The sequence below is a fragment of the Canis lupus genome, chromosome 17 (assembly GCF_003254725.2).
Source record: "Canis lupus dingo isolate Sandy chromosome 17, ASM325472v2, whole genome shotgun sequence".
NCBI lineage: Eukaryota > Metazoa > Chordata > Mammalia > Carnivora > Canidae > Canis > Canis lupus.
In genome coordinates this window covers 17,079,284-17,103,147 of record NC_064259.1, presented here as the reverse complement: position 1 = coordinate 17,103,147, position 23,864 = coordinate 17,079,284, and the positions used below count along the sequence as shown (strand labels likewise).

At 36.7% G+C, this 23,864-nt stretch overlaps 1 long non-coding RNA gene across 2 annotated transcripts; it reads left to right on the top strand.

The window, feature by feature from the left end:
- Nucleotides 1-446: 446 nt before the first annotated feature.
- Nucleotides 447-22,177, top strand: LOC118351206 (uncharacterized). 2 transcript variants are annotated; one of them, XR_004806265.2, is made up of 4 exons: nucleotides 447-800; nucleotides 1,125-1,196; nucleotides 1,508-1,580; nucleotides 21,403-22,177. It is a non-coding gene; the product is annotated as an uncharacterized LOC118351206 (long non-coding RNA). The 2 variants fall into 2 exon arrangements; XR_004806266.2 differs by lacking the exon at nucleotides 21,403-22,177 and adding an exon at nucleotides 17,377-17,435.
- Nucleotides 22,178-23,864: the final 1,687 nt, after the last annotated feature.

The following is a 23,864-nucleotide window of genomic DNA, read 5'->3' as shown; positions in this document are numbered from 1 at the left end:
GTAAAAAAAGGAAGGTGGATCTGTATCCATTTTAAAAGCAGAGAAGCTGGGGTTTCAAGTTCACACAAAGGTTCAGATTCTTGTTAACAGTCATGACTTCCAAATATTATCTCTCCCTCGAAGACTCCCTTGTCCAAGTATTGACTTGTTTTTTTGTGTGGACCTATTATACATTGGGTATGCCTTCCTTTTGGTAGTTAATGTTTGTTACTGTGAATTCTTCTAGATAATTAACCTCTAGAAAGCAGAGACTATCTGTAAATTAGCTCATATTAAATCATTCTGCATACTCCTGTTTTCTGTATTTGTTTAATGAGTGTGTCTCAACAAGCATTGTGCCTGGAATTACTTTAGTCTCATGGCTGGTGATAATACTCCAGGTTCTGAGGTCCCTTTGGAGATAAAGAACATCAAGAACCTGGTGCAAAACAGTAGATGTAGATTTAGATAGGAAGAGTTCCAAATGCTGATGCTGCTGAATCAATAATTAGCTGAAACCCATAAGAATGGATAGATGTGTAGCATCTTCTCTCATAATGCCAATAAAAACCTCTGGCATGCAGGAAGCACTTAATCAGCTCTGCTCAATTAATTAATGGATACATTCTATAGTAAGAGAAGAGAACTGAAGTGTCGTGGAGTTTCAAGCCATCTCCACTGTATCCACTTATTGAGGTCAATTCTCTCCTCACTGGAAGACACTCTGATGAGGCAAGATGATGACCTGTCAGGGATGATGGGAGAAGGTGAAACCAGATGACAAATAAGGCTCCCTTGGGATGAGAAAATGTATGATTTAGGTACTATTTTTATTTTTTAAATTTCTGGCTTTTAAAATTTTGTCTTATGAAGACAACTAAAGTATCTTGACTCAGAGACATTTACCTGAGGGTTTTTCATTTTCAGTAATTTCCTAATTCATGTCATTGCTTATATTTTGCTGTCAAACCTGGACTGTAATCACTGAATAATGATGGTGGAGATAGATAGAGGAACATTGTTGGTGGAGGAAAGATGGATCTAAACTTTTTCTCTTCTGAGAAGTCTTAATCTTCCTCAACACTACCTTTTTGGGGTTAGTGGGAGGGGTATAATATTTTGATATTGCCAATTGTCTGTTCTAGATCGTTTGTCTGTTAGTGACAAATATAGAACAACCGTCTTAAATCAACAAAATTTGGTATGCCAGATAAGAGGTAAGATACATGATTTATCCCTTTCTATTTTACCCTTGTTAAACTATTGTGACTAATCTCAAAGTCTGAGGGCTAGTTTTCTTCAAAAGCCCAAAAGTAGCACAGTTGCTGAATGAGGGAGAAAAGAGAGAATCATGATGTAATACCCTACCATTCAAAACATTCTGCTTTCAGGAGCCTAGAACTGAGATGGGAGAGATGAAGTGTTTGACACTTCTCTCCAAGTTTACTCACATCATATGACTGCTATTATTGTTATTGTAATCATGTGCCAACATGATCCAGTGTTTTTTTCTCCTGCTCTACACTAGATAGTCATTGGACCTGAAGCTTCTGCCTCATTCTTTAAAACTGAAGATCATACCAAAATGTACAAAATCACAGGTATGTGAGGAGAAATATCTGAAGGCAATGTCTCTTATAAAATAATCATTTTCATAAACCTAACTTAATCATATCTGTAAAAGACTAGAACCCTGGATTCCTATTATAAATGTCAAATTATAAACATGTCATTGATTTAGAGTAGAGGCTGCAATGGAGATCCTGGAAGCAGCCTAAGAGCACCAGATAGTTGGTAGGGGTTTGGAGAAGGAAAGAAGGGCAGGTAGTAGCATAGAAAGTGTTTCTTTTTATCTAGGCCAAGTCTCTGTCATTTCCCCACCCAGGGTTTCACCACCACTTATAAAAGATTATTTCCCCATCAGGGAAGGGCAGAGATTTGTGGAGTTAGTAGCCACTTAGATAATAACTTCTTCATCATTTTTTTAAAGATTTTATTCATTTATTTGAGAAAGAAAAAAAGGGAGAGCACAGAGGGAGAGTGAGAGAAGCAGACTCCCCACTGAGCAGAGCCAGACATAGGGCTTGATCCCAGGACCCTAAGATTATAACCTGAGCCAAAGGCAGATGCTTAACCAAGTGAGCCACACAGGCATCCTGGATTAAAACTTCTTCTCTTCAGCTAAGTCAATATTCATTCTTCCAACCTCTGCAAAAATGCAGAAAGTTTTACACCTGGTTGCATTCTCTTTTATTAACTTTGTCTTCCTAAGATAATACAGGTTTTTAAATGTCTGTTGTAACTTTAATGGACTCACAGAGAGAAAGGAGATAAACAATGGTAAAATGAAAGTTATTATTTGGGCTTTCTTATTTTTAATATGTCCTGCTTAGTGTTGAGGTAAACATTAACAAGTTAAAGCGTTTATATGGTGTTAGTGCATAGGAAATACTCTAATGATATCACCATCATTATTATTATCCTCCTTACTTGTATAGCCCTTCTATCATATATTCAATGTGTCTCTGATTTTTGCTCTGCCCTGTGGCCTCATACCTTTGTGCCCTGACATTATAGGCAGTTCATCTATTGGATCATAATACTTAGTTGTAAAGCCTAGCTTACACTTGGAATTTATGTCTTGGCTTTTCCCTTTTAAAACAATGACACCAGACAAGTCTTCTCCCTAATCATTGACAACTCTCCCAGGTTCCTAGAACCAATACCTGGAACCTGTGCACTGATTCCCACTGGCTTGGGAGTAAATGTCTTTTCCAAAGAAGCTAGCAATCCAGCATAAAGAAAGATAAGAACAAATAATTAGCAATAAATCATACAATGCAAACTCTACAAAAAAAGCATGCACACATTATAGTGAAAATCCAAAGAAGGTAGCAATTAACTGCATGGAAATCTTAACCTAGAGAAGATTATTTCTTGAATTGCAAGTGTCTTCCCCCAAGATTATTCTTTGTCTTTCACCCCACAGTCTAATCTTTTTCTAAAGTCTCTCATTTTTTTTTTCTGACATACTTTCTCTTACTGCCTACTTCTCCCCATTAACACTGTCCTTATCCCAGGCCTGACCTTCATCACATTCCTAGAGCATGATACTGTTTGCCAAATGGGACTGCTTATAACTATTTTCTCCTAGTCTAACATACCCTACATATTGCTATCAAGTTAAGCAACCTTCAATACTATTTAGATCATGATACCCTATGATTGGAAAGGTAGAATTTTTCCTGATTCTATTACCATGAAAGAGACTTCTAGTATGTTTCTAATATCTTCCTAACTTGCTCTCATTTGCTACTAAATGTTCATTCCTGTATTCATTTATTAATTCATTTGTTAAATCAGTTAGCAGTCAACATATATTTAATAGTTGCCTTCTACTCATGAAACCAGTGCCATAGCCAAATTTAGGCATTCAAGTTCATGCTGCTCCTTCCCTCCTTCCTCTTTCCCTTCTCTCCCTCCCTCTCTTTCTTATGTGTGCTTATTTTTCTCTCTTCCTCTATGTATATGTGTGTGTGTGTGTCTGTCTCTTTCTCTACCTCTGTGTAATGAGAATACTTCCTTTCCATTTTGCTGCCCACTTTGCCCAGACACATGGCATCCATACCTAGGTGTTCCCTGGTCTCTTCTGGCTGGCACAAAGGCAGTAAGCAGGTGGGTGTGTGAAATATGATGAGCCAAAAGATTCATTCCTTTATTTTCTTCTAACTGCTTCAGCCTTCATAAAATCCAGTTCTATAGGTTATTGATTTTCACAAAAAGAAGAAAAACGAGTGGGGGTGGAAAATTATGATGTTATGTCCTAAATGAATTTTTCAGAGAAAAAGAAGAAGAAGAAGAAAAACAACAACTATTCTCTGTCTTGGACAGTTGGTCAGAAATGAGGTTTGGGGTATGGAACAGGAAAGGCAGGAGTCCGTCTGTCCCCAGGGGAGAACAAGCATTGATCTCTTGGGTGATTGCCCTGACTACCTCTGAAGCTGAGAATTAGGTTCAATATGTTAGTGCTAACATTTAAGTCCTTTCAAATCTCCAGGGGCAGAATCTGCTTTCTCTCCCTCTACTTCATTTATGGTTAGGTGAAAACTGACTTAACTCTTTAGTTTCCAGGTATGCTCTTTATGCAGAAACTTAGGTGTCAGGAAATCCATGAAAGCTTTGATGGGATGTTTTAATTATTGTTTCATGAGCAATATTGAAAACTGAGATAAATAAAGCCAAGTCTCTACCTCTGTAATAATTCACTTTCTAGCTAAAATAGCAGTAACAGACCCATTTCTTTTGCTCATCATCTATGAAGAACACTCAGCAGCACGGTGTTATAAAAAGCCATACATCAGAATCACTTAGGGAGATTTTTAAATGTGCATTTGCAGATGCAGCTTCAGACCTGCAATCTGAATCTCAAGTGTGAGGCCTGAGAATCTGTATTTTAGCTTTCTTATAGTTTACATTAATTGGCTCCTAGATATAAAACAACAAAGGCAATGAAGGCAGGGGCGGGACACCAAACTCCATGGAGAAAACTGCTGCAGATCAAAAATTTAAAGCTGCTTTGCCTAATTTCATGAATATAGCACCAAAGAAAGAGCATAATAAGAGGAAAATGTTCAACTGCAGACTTCTAGCAACATAAAGATGTCCCCCAAAAGCATATTTAACGATCTATTGATCAGTGTTATGAGATCTAGGGTCAGGCAAGGGGTAAGGAAGAGGTGGAAAACAGTCCTGTGGAAAAATTCCTCAATGTCTCTCAGTAGTCAGCAGGGAAGGCTTGAGAAGAAGCATACCTACCAGCTATTTCTATCACCTAAAATGCAACTTGTTCTCTTAGAAGAAAATCTGGTGAGGGAGTGCATTGAACAGAGATTTTGTAAGCTAAAGGACGTTGATTTGAGCCACACGAAGCTAGTACATACAGGAACCTGGGTAATATGTGCCCTTGAGGCAAAAGATAAATCAGATTTGGCCTGAGGACGTTTGGAACAACAAGGTCATATAGAGGCTGATAAATACACCAAATTGTTCCCCTCCAGCTTTCTGAACAGGATGTTCCAGCAAAAGCCAGAGTTACTCAAGAAAGAATAATTTCAAGAGAAATAATTAGAAATAAGCCAAGAGGAAACCTATGAACAAAACCCAGTAAGCCATATTTTAGCCAAGTTAATGAGTTCCAAGGGAAAAAGAAGAATCACAAGCCACTGACACTGTGATGGGTGGGGTGGGAACATCTGATTTCTGTATAGAGAGCAAAGAGGTCAAAAGAAAAAGTCTTCAGCCTCCATATCCATAAAAGGAGAATTCATTTATTCACTCATTAATTTATTCAACTACTATCAATTGAATATATACTATGTGCCAGTCACTATTGGAGGATTTGGGGATATAGTGCTTCACAACAGAGATATGTCCCAGCTCTCAGAGAGCCAATATTCTAATGGAGGAAAGAAACAATACAAAAAATAAACAAGAAAAAGTGTTTTGGAGTCAAAATAACCTGGTTTCAAAGCTCAGCTCTGCTACTCACCATCTGTATTGTACTTAACTTTGTTGTGACTATTTTCTTCTCTGCAAAATTGATAGGAATGCCATCCTTGAAAGGTTTTAATGAGGATAAGAGAAAATTTGCGCTGCTGACTAGTATCTGGAATATAATAAGCATTTTATAAATGTGTTGGATGAAAAATTGGCAACATGTAGGAGCCAGTTAAAAGAGAGAGAATGAAATTCAAAGCACAGTAGAAGAATGTACTCTTAAGGAAGTAAAAAAAAAAACTGACTGATGCACATACACACACACACACACACACCTCTATATACACATAAATATGAATTAATATATATATGTCTATAGGAAAGGCAGAGAGCCACAAAGGGACAGAGAGAGGCAGAGAAAGAAGATATATGGTTGAAGATATAGGTGAGGTGATTTGGTGAGTTTGGAACAGAGAGATGAGGAACTGGTGGTTTCCATTTCATCCATAATATGGAAGGTGAGGAAGGAAGAGCTAAATGTTTAAGGAGGGTAATTATGTTGAGGAGAATAGTTGTGTAAAAGAATTCATGACAAAATGGCATAGTGAGTTGAACAGAGTTTCACTTTTGCAGGCTCGGAATCCTAATTTCATCATATGGGAAGAATTCTATCTTTCAAAGATATCTATAAGAAGTTGTTGGAGACATAGGTACCTATCAATATGTACCAAGAAATCAGATGGTCACAGAAAAGTCAGAACTCATGGGCATAACCAATCTTTTACAATCTGAAGGCCTATGTGGGAAGCCAGATGGCGATCATGGAACTATCATAGTGTCTTACAGAATCTCAGAACACATCTGGCTAAGGTAGCTCAAGGAACACTCTTTGCACTTTTAGAGAAGGTTTTGTCAGTGGGACTAGAGCATTCTCTCCTCCACCTCATCTAAATGAATACTAGCAACATTGATTTCTCTGACTGTCCTGCTAAGCTTTCATGGAACCAACACTCGTTCTGGCCAACATAATCTTTCCTAGATATGTTAATACATTCAGTTAGTCTCATAATACCATTCAATTGACCTGGAAACCTTTCATTTTCTTTAAAGTAGCTTTGTGTAACTTTATTTTCTTATTTATCTATTGATTTATTAACTTAGAATCAAGTACTACAGGAAGAGTTTTACTGTTTTCTAAAGTAATGGGATGACAGAGCCCCCACTTTTTTTGAACCCCAGGAAGAAGATAGATTCTTCATTCACTAAGGAGTGCCATCAGGGAGAATTTCTAGGTCACATGATTAATAATTAGAAAAAATAAAAAGTGAGCACAGAATCTTCCAGAAAGTCTGTAATGTCTTACTGTTTGGAATCCTAAATTGAAGTAAGCTACGGGAAAGCCAATGGCAGGTTAAGGCTGTATTCATTCAGAAAGACTCACTCTCCTGTTTACTGTGGTTAAGATTTAGCCTGTTAACCTAAAAAGGCTCCTCCCACCACCCACCAATCTGTATTGTGGTATCCTTTATAATTTGCTCTTTAGTAATAATTCTAAGGTTTTCCTGATAGCATGACTAAGGGCTTTTTCCATCCAAGATTTGAGGGTAGGATTTTTGGTTCCCAAGATGCACCAATTTCACAGTCCCTGTCATTTCCCTATTTGTGAACTTTCATTCTTCCTTACTTTTCAGTTCATAGTGTAATGAATAATCTATGTGGCTTATCACCACAGTGATGCACAAGAGTGCAATTGGGAATAATCAGTGCTAAGTACCCTAATGGAGAGGTGAACTCACTCTACAGAATTCTAGGTACCAGTAAATGTTCAATCATACCAAAACCCATAAATATGTCCACAAAAGAGAATAGAATCCAGAGGGGTCTCTCCATTACAACTTCAGAAGGTCATTATAGATCCTGGTTCCTTAGAGAGCTATGCTCCAATTTAGGAAGAATTACCTTAAATTTCCAGAGAAGCTACTTTTCTATTTGAAATCATATGTCCCCGATGTGGCTAATAATTGTGTGTATAATTAGAAAAGAAGCTCTGACTCCCAACTAGATCCTTCCCAGACATTGACTCTTAGTAACATATGCTATTTGCATGATGATGGCTCACATCATGAGATTTATTTTTTTTTAAAGATTTTATTTATTTGTTCATGAGAGACACAGAGAGAGGGGCAGAGACATAGGCAGAGGGAGAAGCAGGCTCCATGCAGGAAGCCTGATGTGGGACTTGATCCCAGGATTCTGGGATCATGCCCTGAGCTGAAGGCAGACTCTCAACTGCTGAGCCACCCAGGCATCCCTCTCACTTTCCTTTCTTTCTTTCTTTCTTTCTTTCTTTCTTTCTTTCTTTCTTTCTTTCTTTCTTTCTTTCTTCCTTCTTTCTTTCTTTCTTTCTTTCGACTTCTTTCTCTCTTTCTTTCCTTCTTTTCTTCTCATGCAAATCCCTCCTTCCTGTTCTTTCTCCTCTATGAAGTGCTTCCTTTTTTATCCATCATGGCTCATGGGTAAAGTGAGTATAAGGGAGACTGATTCATGTGTTAGGATGATGAGTTCCCACTGATTCTCATTAGAGAGCTGCTAATCAATCAAAACCAAACCTTTGTTAGGGTTTACTGCATTAAGGGAAAACATCTTGACAGAGCCTCAGTAGTGCCTGAACTGAGGAGCCAGAATTTGAGTATTTACAAGGATTTGGGGTCTGAGTTTAAGTGGTTAAAGGCAGATCTTAAAAGGTAGGAATTGACAGGGATTGGGTATACTTTGTAATGTAATTGGTTAGAATGGTAGACATAGCAGAGTGAAAGTCTTGAAGTGAGTCTTGATATGTAAACTGTGGTTAATAAGTAAGCTGTTACCTAGGTGTCTCTTATAAACTGACCTGTGGAAGTTCCTGAAGCAAGGTGTGAAATTATTTATCAGATTATAGCTTATGTTTTCTGGGCAAAGCTTTCTTGGAACAAATGACCAAATTATTTTTAGATCAGAGGCCTATACTCTTATCTAAGTTATTGTAACACAGATGGCCTCAATTCTAATGAACTAGTTGACAAGACAAGATATCACTGACGACACATGATGAGTCTTTGAGGGTTGGATATAACTCACCAGTGCAGAAGGAAACATCTTTCAAAAAAGGTGACAATAAATTCTAATGCACTTTAGCTAGGACTTAGAGAATGGATAGGATGTGTTTAGAGGAAAGGGTGGAGTATTTCACCTGGGGTTAATGATATCAGGAAATATATGGAGGTGACAATTATGTTCATGCATTCATGGAATTCTGATGTGATGTATCTGTATGAAGCAGAGGTTAAATTTGGAGAGCTATGCTAAATAAAGTCGAGTCATGATAACTCATATTATGAAAGGCCCAGAATTCTAGATAAGTTGGTTTGAATTGGTTAAGGTTATCATGGAGGAATATGTGTCATGGGCTTCCCTGTAGTCTTTTTGGCCATTTGAGACCACGTGGTAACTTTAAAGAGAAGGCCAATCTGTTGACAATTATTGAAGATTTTGCTATCCACATGAGACCAATGAATCCAGTAAGAAATAGACAACAGAACACCTCAAACTTCCTTCAAACATGTATTTATTTATAATTTACATAATTCCCACAATACAAAATCATCATTTTAATGATTTTAAGATATATAATTCAGTGGCATTTATTATACTTATGTTGTAAAACTATCATGTCTAGTTTCAAAATATTTCATCACCTCAAAAGGAAACTCTTTTCCCAATCCCCCCCTTTCCTTAGCTCTTGGAAACCACTAATCTGCTTTCTCTCTCTATGGACTTGCGTAGTCTGAAAATTGCATATAAATGGTATCATACAATATGTGACCTTTTGTGTCTTCTTTTCCCCCTTTAGCATATTTTCAGGTTTCATCTATATCATTATATGTATCAGCACTGCATTCTCTTTCAGAAATGAATAGTATTCCATTGTATGGATATACCACTTTTGTTTATCCATTCATCAGCTGATAGACACTTGATTACTTCCAGTTTTTGCTATCGTGAATATTGCTGACATGAAAACTTGTGAAAATGTATACTTTTCTCCAAGTATTCTACAGTTTATGAAAGCTGCACTCCTTCATAATTTTAGGATATTTCTAACCTAACATGATAGCCATCTACATCATTTAACAAAGACCCTGAATGCATATGGTATCAGGATATACATAAAAAGAATTAAGACACATTTGCCAAATTAACCTTGGTTCTAGTAGATCATCTCCTGTTTTTCCCTTGAAAGTTCTTGGAATCTTTTTATTATTAATATCTACTCTAAAGCACTAAATAATCTAGACATATTAATGCTTGATGATTTCTTAGCCATAGAAGGCTGTCAAACTTACAAAAATCTTACATGTCAAGGGAGAAGATGAAAAAAACAGGGGTTCCCTGGGTATCTCATCGGTTTAGCACCTGCCTTCAGCTCAGGATGTGATCCTGGAGTCCTGGGATCAAGTCCCACATCGGGCTCCTTGCATGGTGTTTGCTTCTCCCTCTGGCTTGTTCTCTCTCTCTCTCTCTGTCTCTCTGTCTCTCTGTCTCTCTCTGTGTCTCATGAATAAATAAATAAAATCTTAAAAAAAGAAAAAAATAAATAGTATAATTAATGGATTATCAAAAGGTGACCCTGTTAACTAGCTAACTAATGGCAAGTTAAAGTTTACACTTACATTACAGAATGGTGCAAAGTTGTGATTTGCCTCATCTGGGAAGTTCTGACTCTGGAACAATGATGGTGAATGGGAGTGTCTAAGAGAAAATGATCTGAATCTATTCTGAGAGAACTGTTGGAGCTGATGGAAGATTTGGAGTATGAGAGCAATATGATAAGAATGATATTTTGATATCATTGAATGATATTTTGAAAGATGACTGATGTGCAACAGGATGGATTCATGAGTCAATTCTTAAAAAGTGTTTAAAAGACTACCTGGCATGGGGCTCCTGAGTAGCTCATTTTGAGCATCTGACTCTTGATTTCAACTCAGGTCATGATCTCAGGGTCATGAAATAAGAGTCCCATGTTGGCTTCCCACTCAGCAAGGAGTCTGCTTGAGATTCTCTCTCTTTCCCTATCCCTACCACCCTCATACTCTGTCTCTCTAAAGTAAATAAATCTTAAAAAAAAAAAAAAAGACTACCTGGCAGACAGCATTAATAATAGAAATAACAATAACAATAATAATAATATTGATAATTTGGAGAAAGAGGACAGACGAGGCAGGGAGAACAGTCAGGATGTCATGAAATAACACAAAGGCACTGATGCTTGTCCAAGGGTGTAGGTAACGAGGAAAAGTCAACCCAGTGCTAAAGCAAGATAAATTAGAAAGTCAGATAAAACACTGTGCCACTTTTTCTTTGCTTACCACAGCATTTATTAGCCATAGGCCTGGTTATTCAACATGTGACACAGCAGGAGCAATTGTTTCATCTGGAAGCTTATCAGAAATGCAGATTCTCAGGCTCCACCCCAGTTGTTCTGAATCTGAATCTGCATTTTAATAACTTACCTAGATGATTCTGTGCCTCTGATTAATGAAGGAAAATTCAAGTGTTTCCTGGGTGCAAAACGTATTTTCATTTATAAAAAGTTCATGGTCTTTATTTGTTTGCCCTCTTTGATGCCTATGTCCACAACCACTGACATTTCCCAACGTCAGAAAAGATAACCTCTTCACTCCTTCTTTTAATATGAGTATTTAAAAGACAAATTACAACCCTACTTAATACCCTTCAAATTCTAAACTTCTTGTACTTATTTACTCATTTATTCTATTAGTTTAATCAGAACAGTTTCCGTACAGATCTGTTGTTCAATGTTTTTACTCTTAAGACATTTTGAGAATTTGATAAAGTCTATGGAATTCCTTCACAGAAAAATGTACATAAATACATGCAAGGATTTTTTCCCCACACAACTTATTTTTGCATTGTAAATGTATTTCCTTCACATGTATTGACTATAAAAATCTTCATAAATATTATACCTCTTGTTTTTCATGCAAAAATAAATATCTTCTTCTTGGAAAAGGGCAAATAAACCCAAACCATACAAAATAAACAGAATATAAAACACTTTATAACTGAAAAGTAAATTCCAATGAGATGCCAACTTTGACATTCAACTGATTCTAACTTTCTGTTTTGAATCCAACAAGTGCCGAAAGCTCTTGACTTACAAAGGTAAGGATAAGCAGAGAGTATCAGAGTTCCCATGGCTCACATTGCAGATGAAAGTAGGCTGTCTTCAAGTAATAAGAGAATTCTTTAAAACCCTTCATGTTGAATCTATGTCCCAGTATTTTCTTTTCTTTGTCCTCAAGTCAACAGGACAATCTTAGGCAAAGCCTGAAACACTGATGTTATCTAAATAAGTGTGAGACAGGTTATGAATTTATTACTTCTCTGAATCTACCTAACTTTTAAAATTATTGAAAAGAACCAACCTCCAAAAGAAATTCTGTAGTTTCTTTGAAGGTATAACTGACTTCCAATTGCTGAAAAGCACACACACACACACACACACACACACACACACTTCTCTCATCTTGGCTATAGCCAATGAGCCAATGGAAGTGGTTCTTTTATAGCAGCACAATCTTTCCTTCCAGAGTGGAAACTTACTTTAACCAAGAAAGATTATAGTTTTGTTTTGGATTTTATTCTCCATACCCCTACACCAGTGGGAGTCATAACAATGATTTCTAGGTTATATATTAAAATATTTGTTTTATTGATAAGGTTAAATACATGCAGCACATAAGTGAATGATTAAAGAAATTCTTCCCGAATTGCCTTTAGAGGCAGTTAGAGGATTTTTTTTGGAGGCAATTATAGACAGATTTGTTTTTCTCTCTTTCTCTCTCACCAAAATGAAAAGAAAGAGGGAGGGAGAAAGAAAGAAAGAAAAATGAAGTTCATTCAAGTTTTAAGAATTCCCCAGTAAGCCAAATGATTTCTGTATGATACTAATATTCACATTTTACTCTAATTTCTTGAAAATTGTCTTAAATAGTAACGTTTCAAAGTCAGGCTGATAAAGATAACAGTTTGCATGACAATAAGCCAAGATTTCTTTAAATTAAATTATGTGACTCTAGAAAGCAATGAATAACAGTAACTTTCCTTCAGCAAAACACCAAAATCATGTATGTTGTACTCACATATTACCGTCTTTCCTAAAAACACATGGCCATCTAGAGTATCTTGGCCTGATTCGAAAGAATCCGCTTGGAAGGAAGAAATGCCACATGGTATTTCATTGGCTGATAGAGGAAGTCAGGAAGTCTCTTCTTTCTTAACTCAGAGATAAGGGCCTCCTTCAGCACATGTGAGTTATCACATCCCTCATAACTCCCTCTGTCTCCTCCCATTCACCCCATTTCCAAACCCTGCCCTTGTAGAATGAATGAAGAAAAAGCCTTTCATGCTCTTTTGTTTGGTTCCTTTATCTCACACTTTAATAATTCAAATTTGACCTTGAGATTCAAAGAAATAAATTACTTAAAGTTTACATATAGGTGGGGCTGGGTCTCATCCAAATAATCATATAAGAGGCACACTAAAGCAACTTTGTGAGACAAAGGAAGGAAAGACAAAGGAAGGTCACATGGAACTGTCATTGACCACCTAAAAAAAACCTAGAGAGAGAAAGTGGAAGGTATGAGACTTCTTCTCTGTTGAGTTCTTGATATCCTTATAATAATAGCAGCTGCTCTGACCTATTCCTTGTGGAGTAATAAGACTTTATATTCATGGAATTCTCCTTGTCAAAGAAACCTTTTCCTTGCTATCAGCCACTTTGAATCTCTAATGTGGTTACTAATAGAAAGTCATCCATGATTTATTGAGTCTATTTAATTGATTTTATTTTAGTGTATGATTTTTGAGTGATTATCGTATGCCAGATGCTGCATGAGTCAAGGAACAAACATTCAAAAATTTTTGACATAGGTTCAATGTTATCCCCATTTCATAAATGAAGAAACTGAAGGTCAGAAAAATTAAGTAGTGTGCAGGCAGAGCTAGGATTGTGTTTTAGATTTATTTTACTTCATAATCATCAGTCCTAACTGCTGTACTTCACTACCTCCCATGAAAACATGTGTTCATCTGGCAGACAAAATTCAGGAGCTAGTTGCATGCACCAGAGAAATCCGTGAAACTCATTCAATATGTTTTTGAAAAAAAAAATCTCTACAGTCGTCCCAAATGTATGCTCTCCCTAAGATATTCTTGGACTTTTAAATATTGTTTAAAACTTGAACAAACATGCAGATGTTCATGGTAGAGTTGCCCATGTGAGAAGCCACTAAGTCACACATCATTGCCTATAATTTAAAATATCTGTGCTTGTGACTTCCAGTTTAGAGTTAACACCGTTTGTTTTTCATGTACACGATATGTTATTATGTATGACTCTTCCCTCCTGGTTGATAATCGAAGAAACCTCTCAGTAAGCCTCACTTTTAGCTGCTCTGGTGGTAAGGGTGACTTAAGAGATCCTCCAGAGCACTTTCCCCCAAACTGAATGTCATGAATGCCATATAGTCTATATTGTAAGCCAAACGCATGCTCCATGTGTGATGCCAATTTATCCAGCTTTGGGGGTTGAAGTAGTATTAGGCAAAAATAATTTTATGTGCATTGCTACTAAGTGCTCTCTACATATTTAAAAACAGCAATTGTAAGAACCAAAATACCACTACCCTGATGTCTTCACAAAAGAGTCCAGGCTCTGTGTGGGCTTCTGCTCTGTAAGACTGGTAATCCCAATAATGCCCTATTACTGTTCAATGGGCAGAAATCAGACAGTCTGAAAGTAATTTTAGTAAATGAATCTTCTCATACAGAGGGAAATCCCTCCCCTCCTATAGCATAAATATTTCATTAAGGGACATGTCTTCTGCCTTCCCAACAAGGAGACTCAGGTAGTACAATTTCCTGGAGTACACATTTGATATGTTTCTTTTCTAACCTAAATCATAGAAACTTGCCTTGATGAAGGAAGTTTTTTTTTTCTTTTTTTCTCCAAAGGGTTTGCCTGTCAAAACTGTTTTACCACTTTATAATTTTTCATTGCTTCAATAAGTTCCTCATGCCCCCTAGGGAAAGTCCAGCCAAGCTTGTTTGCTGACGTCAGAGACTTCAATACAAATGTTCCTTTTTGTCCACAGGAAAAATAATGGACGTGGGGAGCCACAGCTACATCCAGGCATTAAGTCTGTTTACCAAAGACGGTCATTATTCTGTAATTCTCTCTGCTAATTTTGTGTGGGAACAAAGCCTTTTGGCTCCCTGATGCTAATGAGCTTAGGGCATTTCTCTTGTTTCAGTTCCAAGGCAGGGATTTTTCTTATTTTCCTTTCCTGTCACCTTCAGGTGAGCTAATCAGCAATGAGCAGCCACTGCTTTTGGAGCCGGAGATTTTCCAGCTTCCCTCCTTCATACTTCCATCTTTAGCCAGGTCCCTTTTCTTTCCCAAGTCATTTTTGGCTCATATATCCTTTATGTTTGGCCTCCCATGTGGATGCCTGATAGCTTTCCTCCTGGAAACTGCTCTGTGGGGATTTCTTTTTGTTTTCTGAACATGACTTTTAATTACACTTGGATTATTTGGCCATCAGCTGCTATGTAAAGCCTGAGTTAGTGCCATCTAACAGCATTAGGGTAGAGAATGGCTACTAGCCAGAAAGGTGGCCTTTGCTCTTTATTCTGAAATGGGCCATCTGTGGAAGAACAGGGGCTATGGAGATATTCCCTTATATACTTGATCCAAGCTCTGCACGTAGCTTATGAGTCGTACCTGATAGGCTTGGCAAGGAAAGACTTTAGCATATTAAAATTCTTTACTATGTTCTCACTCCTCACTATACTATCTACAGTTTTTAAATACCTCAATGGGAAATATGGAGCTGTGGTTACAATTGGCATCTTATATTCTGGATACATATTTGATTAATGGAGAAATTGTGCTTTATTCATTGATGTCTGGGTATGGTATGGCCTTAAATGAGTCTCCCTAATTGATTATATGAGTTCATTGATTGTGTGCAGTGGGATCTTGTCTCAATCATCTTAGAAGAGTCTTTGAATTTTCATTTCTTCTTAAAGTTCTTACATTCTAGCACACTAGCTTGATAACAATAGACATTTAGAAGAAGTTTGCTAACAAATCAGTGATAAAGCTCATTAATAGTAATGCAAGGCTAAGAATGTTTGTAGGAAGCTCACTTTTAAAGATCACAGTCTTCAGAAGATAATTCTTTTTAAAAATGAATGATATAGTCTAGAAACATTTATAATAACTTTTTCACTTTATCTCTCATTTGGAAAAACTAAAAATAGTCTTGTTCCTTGGTGGAGAATTACAAAGGAAATTATCAAATGATCAAAACCTGCTATTTCATGTAACTTTTAAAATTATGGTCAAAACATCTTATTTGACAAGACATATTTTGGTGTTTGTTTGTTGCTGTTGTTGTTTTGAAGTACCTTTCCATCATTTAGAACCAGGTCTTAGTGCATCATTTACTTGTTTTATAGAAACATTTACTTCTAGTTCCTATTAAAATAAATTGTAGAAGAGGAAAAATATATGCAAATGTAGCCAGATTTTTAAAATCCCTTAGCATGCATTTTGTAAATTTATCATAAATTCTTATCCATTCAATTGTATAAGATGACAATTTATTTCCCTGGTAGTTCAAAAGATACGTCAGGTCCCCTTAGGAAATCCATACTCACCAAACAAAAGCAGTACAGTGTCACAATCCTGGAATAGATAGCACAGATAACAAGGAGAGGTAAAGGCAAACACATTTCTTTGATTTCCCTGTGGACACTTCTGGTCATGGTATTTAAAAGGAGCAGCCCAATGGAAAATGTTTTTCTTGCAAAACTCAAATATCTAATACTAACATTTACCTGGACCTGGATTCACCTTTGCAAGCTGTAACTGACTGATCTCATAAACTTGAAACATACCCAGTAAGTTCAAGGTGACGTCTGTCTGCACACTCCTTCTCTCTCTGTCTCTCTAGGTAGTCTGTGTCAAGATCTTTTGTTATGTGGAAACTAACATGCCAAAGAAGCCAAGAGAATTGTTCATGTAGCACTAGTATTTTGGCTAGAACAGAAAAGAAGCTTTAGATTGAATTTTTAAAATATTCATTTGATCACTGGCATTAATGCAACTAAAATGGAGACTAAACTTGTCATTATAACTCTTTCTTGTACAATGAGCTAAGCTGTTCTTTTTTTTTTGCTAGATCATTTCACAAACTAGTATTGGCTTCCCACCATGTATTAGGAGCTGGTTGAAAAAAAAAACTATATAAAATATATTCTCTGCTCTCAAGGTGTACACTGTCTGATGAGGGGGACAAACAAATATTTCCAAAACATTGTGGAAATGAATAGATAGCTCTATGTTGAAAGCACCACGGGAATGGAGAGAATAGAAGAAATGCAATGAAACTAGATGTCAGTATCAATCAAGACTGATTTTCTAATTATTTTCTAGGAAATAAATGCTCATTTTAACTTCAAAGAATAAGGAGGAATAAGTCATGTTCAGTTTGCTTATATGCAGTAGGTATGGGAATGGTCAAAGGAGCAGAGAAAAGATCAGGAGAAAAGAGACAAAACCTAAAATGACATGATGTATTAAGCAGCAAACAAAAAGATTGGTGTTGCTGGAGTATAAACTATATAATAGTAAGTTCTGAACATGTTGCTAGATAGATAAAACCAGCAATAGAGAGTTTTGTATATATAAACACTGTAAATATTATCCTGAAGGTTACAGTAAGGAAAAACCTTCAAATAAGGAATTGAGTCATCAAATTTGTGTTTTAGGATTAATTCTTCAGTGGTTATGTGGAGAGTGGTTGGGGGATGCAAGAAGATCAAATCAGGTAAGGACACTTAGGAGGTCCCAAATCCAGGCATGATGAAGAGGGTGTACCTAAACTAGAGAAAAGGTAGAGAGATGAAGAGAGGAAATGAAGAGCTATTTAGAAACCAAAACCAACAGAAAATAGTACTTTGATAAAGGTATAAAAGAGAAGCCAGAGGGAAGTTTTGATCTTATGTGTTTAGCTTGAGGACTGAATAGATAGATCTCAGTGATACAAATAGAGCATCAACAGTTTGCTAACGTCAGGTGCCTCAGTTTTATACCTCTGCTGAAATAACTGGCATTTAGTAGATGAAATACTTTCTCAAAAGGTGATAGTTGAGTGAGGCCTTCAAAAGTGAATATTGTTTTAATTGATGGAGACCAGAAATTATTTAGACTAGTGGAATTAAACCAGGTAAACTGGAGATTAGAACCTAATCTCCATTCAATTGTATAAGATGACTACTGAGTAGTAATGATGAGAGAAGACAGCAGTGCTGATCTTGAAGAAAGACCCATATAATGGCAAGCGATTTATAATCTATAAGTAAGAAAGTGGTTGTTTATTTAGGTTTTCATTATTTTTCCTAATCAATAAGGGCAAGATATCGTGAAAGAAGTAGTTTAGGGAAGCTATCTTGTGCAATATCTAAGATGAGAGGACAGAGGCTGCTGTCAAGCAATAAAAATATGATACATTGAGATAGTGGGACAAGGGGGGCTTAGTTTTGGGGGGTGGTAATAGAAATGATGGGCAGGCAGAGCTGGTGGTTGAATAGAATTGGTTTCTTTGAGAGAGGAAGTCGAAGAGAGCGAGAGAGCGAGAGCGAGAGCTATTTCTTCTATTTTGGTGGTATTGTGCAAGCTTTTAGCAATCCCATCATAAGGCCCAAGGGTGAACCATATGTTAACTACATTTCCACAACAGAAACATCAATTGCTCTCTGGCAGTGAAGACTGGCTACTCAGATTTGTAAGATGCTTGAACACCCGTAACAGGACATCACCTGGAAGACACAGAGCTAGCCAAAAATACCTTTCTATGCCAGTTTCATCTTTTTATTCTAGTTTTCTTAATTGTGAAAACAATACTATAATATCAATAAGGGGGATTTTGAAGAAGAAAAACAATTCCTTTAAAATTTTATTTCCCTTATAAAAATTATCTTTCACATTATCTTCCAGTTAATTTTTCTGTCCAAATACTTTTTTGTGAAGTTCTATATGTATTACACACACAATTCTTTTGTTCCCTTTTCCACTGATACATGTATTCTACATATTGCCGTTTCTATCACCTGCATACCATGAATCACTTCTACATTGTAATGCTTATAGCCATTCTTTCTGAATGAAGATATTCTGAAAAATATTTCAGTTGTATACTGAAATGCCTACATCATGAGCTATTAAATGTATAATAGTAAACATCTTTATAAGCTTGTAGCTCCCCTTTTTTTTATTTTTAGGACATTTGTCCAATAGGAATAAAATGTAAAACACAAAGGCAAGCCGCACACACAACTTTAAATTTCCTAATAGCCACATTAAAAAGGTAAAAAGAGACAGGGGATATTAAATCTAATAATATATTTTATTTGAACCAATATCTTAAAAATATTTCATTTCCACATATGTCTAAATTAAAATTACTAAGATTATCTCCTATATTCTGTTTTTTAAAAATTGTCTACAAAATCCAGTGTGTATTTTATTTCTATACGATAGCACATCTCAGTCTGACTAGCCAAATATCAGGCACTCATTGTGGTTTATGGCTACTGTGTCGAACAGCATGTTTTTAACATGTTCCCTAAAGAGAATTTCATAGTCATAGAACCAAAGGTTCAAAAAGTTGAACTAAAATAAGACTTTTGCTTCATATAGTTATTCATTTTTTCCTAGTAAATCTATAAACTTAAGCATTATGTTTATTTTAATTGGCTAACTCAATATTTCCTATATATTGATCCTGAGCCAGATGTTACAGAAAAAGTCCTAGAGAAGAAAATGTTGCCATTCAACTCCAATATGAAATCATACAGAAAGGAAGGTTGAGATGCCACAGCTTTACTTCAGAACCAAACACAACCAAGTGTTATGTTGTAAAAGTAAAATAAACATATAAATACACTTGCAAATTTTAAAATTTGGCCACATAAACAAACTGACTCAAGAAATACATTCAGCATTGTTTAAAGTTCCTTATAAAAATCTATCCTCCTAATAATTATATGCCATTATCATAATAAAAAAAATAACCTAAGTCTACACAAACATAATCAGAGAAAAACTGTTCAGTATGGCCCATCCAAATAATTCCAGTCCACCCTAAATAAAACATGTGTCTTCATCCTACCCCTACAGATGGCTGGTGTCTATAATTCCCTCAGCAGCAAATACCACTTTGCCCAGGTAGATGTTTTCAAACAGCACATATCTGGGGCTGTTCCACTCCACAGGCATGAATTGCCAATCCTATCATAGCAGCTTCCGCGTGAATTTTCGGCTGTAATTGTTCACATTCTTGCAGTACTTATGCTACGAGGGCAACAGCATCAACAAACAGAAGCATTTGCAGTTTCTCTCCATCTACTGGGAAGCCGCCTTCCTAATCAATTCTCCTCAGCAAATGCTCCAGGACAGTGGAAAATTCCTTGGGCGAGAGATAATACCACCCAAGGGAAAATGCATTTATAATTGATGTGGTAAAAAGCTGTCAGACAGACATGGGTTTTCTCAACCATTTTTGTAAACACTGTTAGCAGCACTTCCTACAACAGCAGAAGTCTACAATCTCTCTACCTCTGGGTAGAAAATTGTCTGCAGCAAGGAAGAGCCCACATGCCACATCTTGTGCTGCTGCGTATCAGAGTCTCCCCCAAACTGAATAAGTACCGTAGATACTCATGGCTCACATTTACCCAGCCATACGTTTATTTTTAAAGTATGCTTTTAAATGAAATGGTTGATTTACTATTGAGTACATTGCCAAGGATGGGAAAGAAAGAGAAAAATGGAAAGGAGCTCTATCCAAAATTGAGGTTTCCTTCTTAAATGGTCTTAGAAGTTATCAGGAAAAGGACATGCTTTGTCATATTTTTGGGTTATAAAAGATTTCAGAGATCTGTGCCTTACATAAAGCCAGGTATATTCTGCAAGTGTCAGAGTTTTATAGCGCTAACAAGTTTAAATTATTTCAGCTATTGGATGTTAAAATCCCAACTGTATATACGGAGTCGTGTTCTATTCTTACCTCTCTTGTGTCTGCTTTCAGGGTACCTTAAAAAAGAAAACAAATAAATTTTTATTATATCTGCATAATATCAAAAGTCAGCCAAAATAACATACATATTACAGAACTAGGAAAAGCTTAAGTAGAATTCAAGGTGTTTTTCACCTTTCCAAGGACATTGAATTTTGAATTACTGTGTAGTTCTGCACCTTTGAGTACAATAATTCAAAAAACATGCAACATTGTGAGTCATATTTGGAGTTTGAATCCTAGTTTTCCACTCACATTTTGAGTCTGAGAAAAAAAACTTAATTAGTCTGATCCTCTACTCTCCACCTGATAAATGGGACTAATAATATCTACCTTTAAAGGATATGGAGAAAGTTAACAATAATTTGTAGGTAAAGTGCTTCAAATATAGTAGGCATTTAATATGCAGTGAGATTAAAATAATATTGAATTTATGGGTAATTTATGACCTGCTGTAGGATTTGAGTTGAGTATCCCATCAACTATATTGACTTCATGGGAGTCTCCTTTCCAAAGTTCCTTTTGTAATTAAAATTCAATCTCACTATTGGTTTTAGTTTGGGCAATGGACTGGCTTCAGTCTTGGAAGTGTCCAGTTGGGGTTTTGATCTTATACTATAGTTCTTTATTACTCCCTTGTCTTATGTTTTTAATTGTGTGATATCCTTAGTTTATCTTAAATCCATGTGTCTATCTCTACTGTTTAAATGCAAAACAGGCAATAGTAGAACCCAGAAGATCATATGAAAACCATGGCCAAAAGACATGAACAGAAATCTCACAGAGAAAGACATAGACATGGCCAACACGCACATGAGAAAATGCTCCGCATCACTTGCCATCAGGGAAATACAAATCAAAACCACAATGAGATACCACCTCACACCAGTGAGAATGGGGAAAATTAACAAGGCAGGAAACTACAAATGTTGGAGAGGATGTGGAGAAAAGGGAACCCTCTTACACTGTTGGTGGGAATGTGAACTGGTGCAGCCACTCTGGAAAACTGTGTAGAGGTTTGTCAAAGAGTTAAAAATAGACCGGCCCTATGACCCAGCAATTGCACTGTTGGGGATTTACCTCAAAGATACAGATGCAATGAAATGCCGGGACACCTGCACCCTGATGTTTATAGCAGCAATGTCCACAATAGCCAAACTGTGGAAGGAGCCTCAGTGTCCATCCAGTGTCCATCGAAAGATGAATGGATAAAGAAGATGTGGTCTATGTATACAATGGAATATTACTCAGCCATTAGAAACGACAAATACCCACCATTTGCTTCAACATGGATGGAACTGGAGGGTATTATGCTGAGTGAAATGAGTCAGTCGGAGAAGGACAAACATTATATGGTCTCATTCATTTGGGGAATATAAATAATAGTGAAAGGGAATAGAAGGGAAGGGAGAAGAAATGGGTAGGAAATATCAGAAAGGGAGACAGAACATAAAGACTCCTAACTCTGGGAAATGAACTAGGGGTGGTGGAAGGGGAGGAGGGCGGGGGGTGGGGGTGACTGGGTGATGGGCACTGAGGGGGACACTTGACGGGATGAACACTGGGTGTTATTCTGTATGTTGGCAAATTGAACACCAATAAAAAAATAAATTTATTATTTAAAAAAAAAGAAAACCATGGCCAAATGCAATACTTTCTCATAGTTCACTTTCCCCACACCCTTTCTGAAATTGATCTGATGATATTTAGCTCCTGGCAAAAAAGAAACCTTTGCTCTTGGTTTCAGCCAATGAGAAGAAATTGAAAGCCTATATTCATGTTAAAACCATTTATCTGGCTAAATTTGGAGACCCAGAGACAGTGTAGGGTAGTCATAGGAGCACAGATTGTAGATCCAGACAGCTCAGATTTGAATCCTAGCATGGCTACTCACTAGCTGTATGATCTTGAGCAAGTAACTTAATATCATCATGCCTCAGTTACCTTACTTGTAAAAGTTGGTGTCCAGGAAGTAAGATATGTGCTCAAAAGGGACAATTTAACAGAGTTTAAATGGAGGAATATTTACAAAGCCATGAAAAGACTTAAGGAAAACTAACAATAATACACTCTGACAATAGAAAAATCTTACCCTTCCCAGGTATGAAGGGGCCAGGGAGAGAATGGTTAATGGAATCTTAGGAGAGTTATTGCTTATAGAGGTGGGCCAGCTGTGGAGATTATGGGCTTGGTGGAGAAAAGTATCTATTGTCAGAATGCAGCCTGGCATAAAAGAAACTGATGGAGTAAAAATATTGACCTTTCTCTCCTCCTACTTTCTCACATATTTCTGGTATCTCTCATGGCTAGATTTAAGGACAAACCAGAGGGCAAGGAGCCTGAAGCAGATGAAGAATGAAGGAGACATGACATAGGGTGGTGAAGGGAGACTATTCAGTGGAGTAATAGTATCTATTTCATGACATTTGTATACAAGTTAAATGAGTTAACATCTATCAAGCTCTAGGAATTATACCCAATACACAGTTGGCATTATATAAGAGTTTTTTTAACACAACATTTACTATTAACTTTAGTATTACCAATAACTTCCTAAGTGATCAGATCTAAAGATAGCTCAAGATTCTATAAGAATAGGATTGTCTCATCTTTAGAAAAATTTAAAATCTTTATTATGAAATTTAGGAACAAGATGCTAGTCTCTGAGATACCAGAATGTGTGAGTAAACCTCAGAAAGGAAAAGCGTGCCCATTAGCATGCCCATATCTCAGCCAGGATTACATTAACTATTTTAGCTTGATTTTTCTTTGTTTAATAACAGGTACTCACCCTAAAAGATGAAACTATAGTCAGGATGGGTAAAAGAAGAACAGGATGGAAATGCAGAAGTTACTGGACTGAGTTCCTCAGCTTAAAAGGAGAGCAGGGTCCTGGAGGAGATTGGTCAACTTTGCTTAACATGACATTAGCAAGAGGTTTGAGTGCAAGCATACCTATACTATTGATTCAGTTTTCATTAGGTAACTACATGCAGTCAATAAGCTACATGGGTCAAATATACAAAAGATACCCCCAACACAGCCCCAGATCATCAGGTGTCATTATTTTGTTGGGGAGCAAACACAGAAAACTAACCATGCTAGAAAGACATAAAAAGACTCCTAATTATTGCTAACGAGAATAAGTGCTGGAGGATTTTGGCACCTGGACAATCTCCT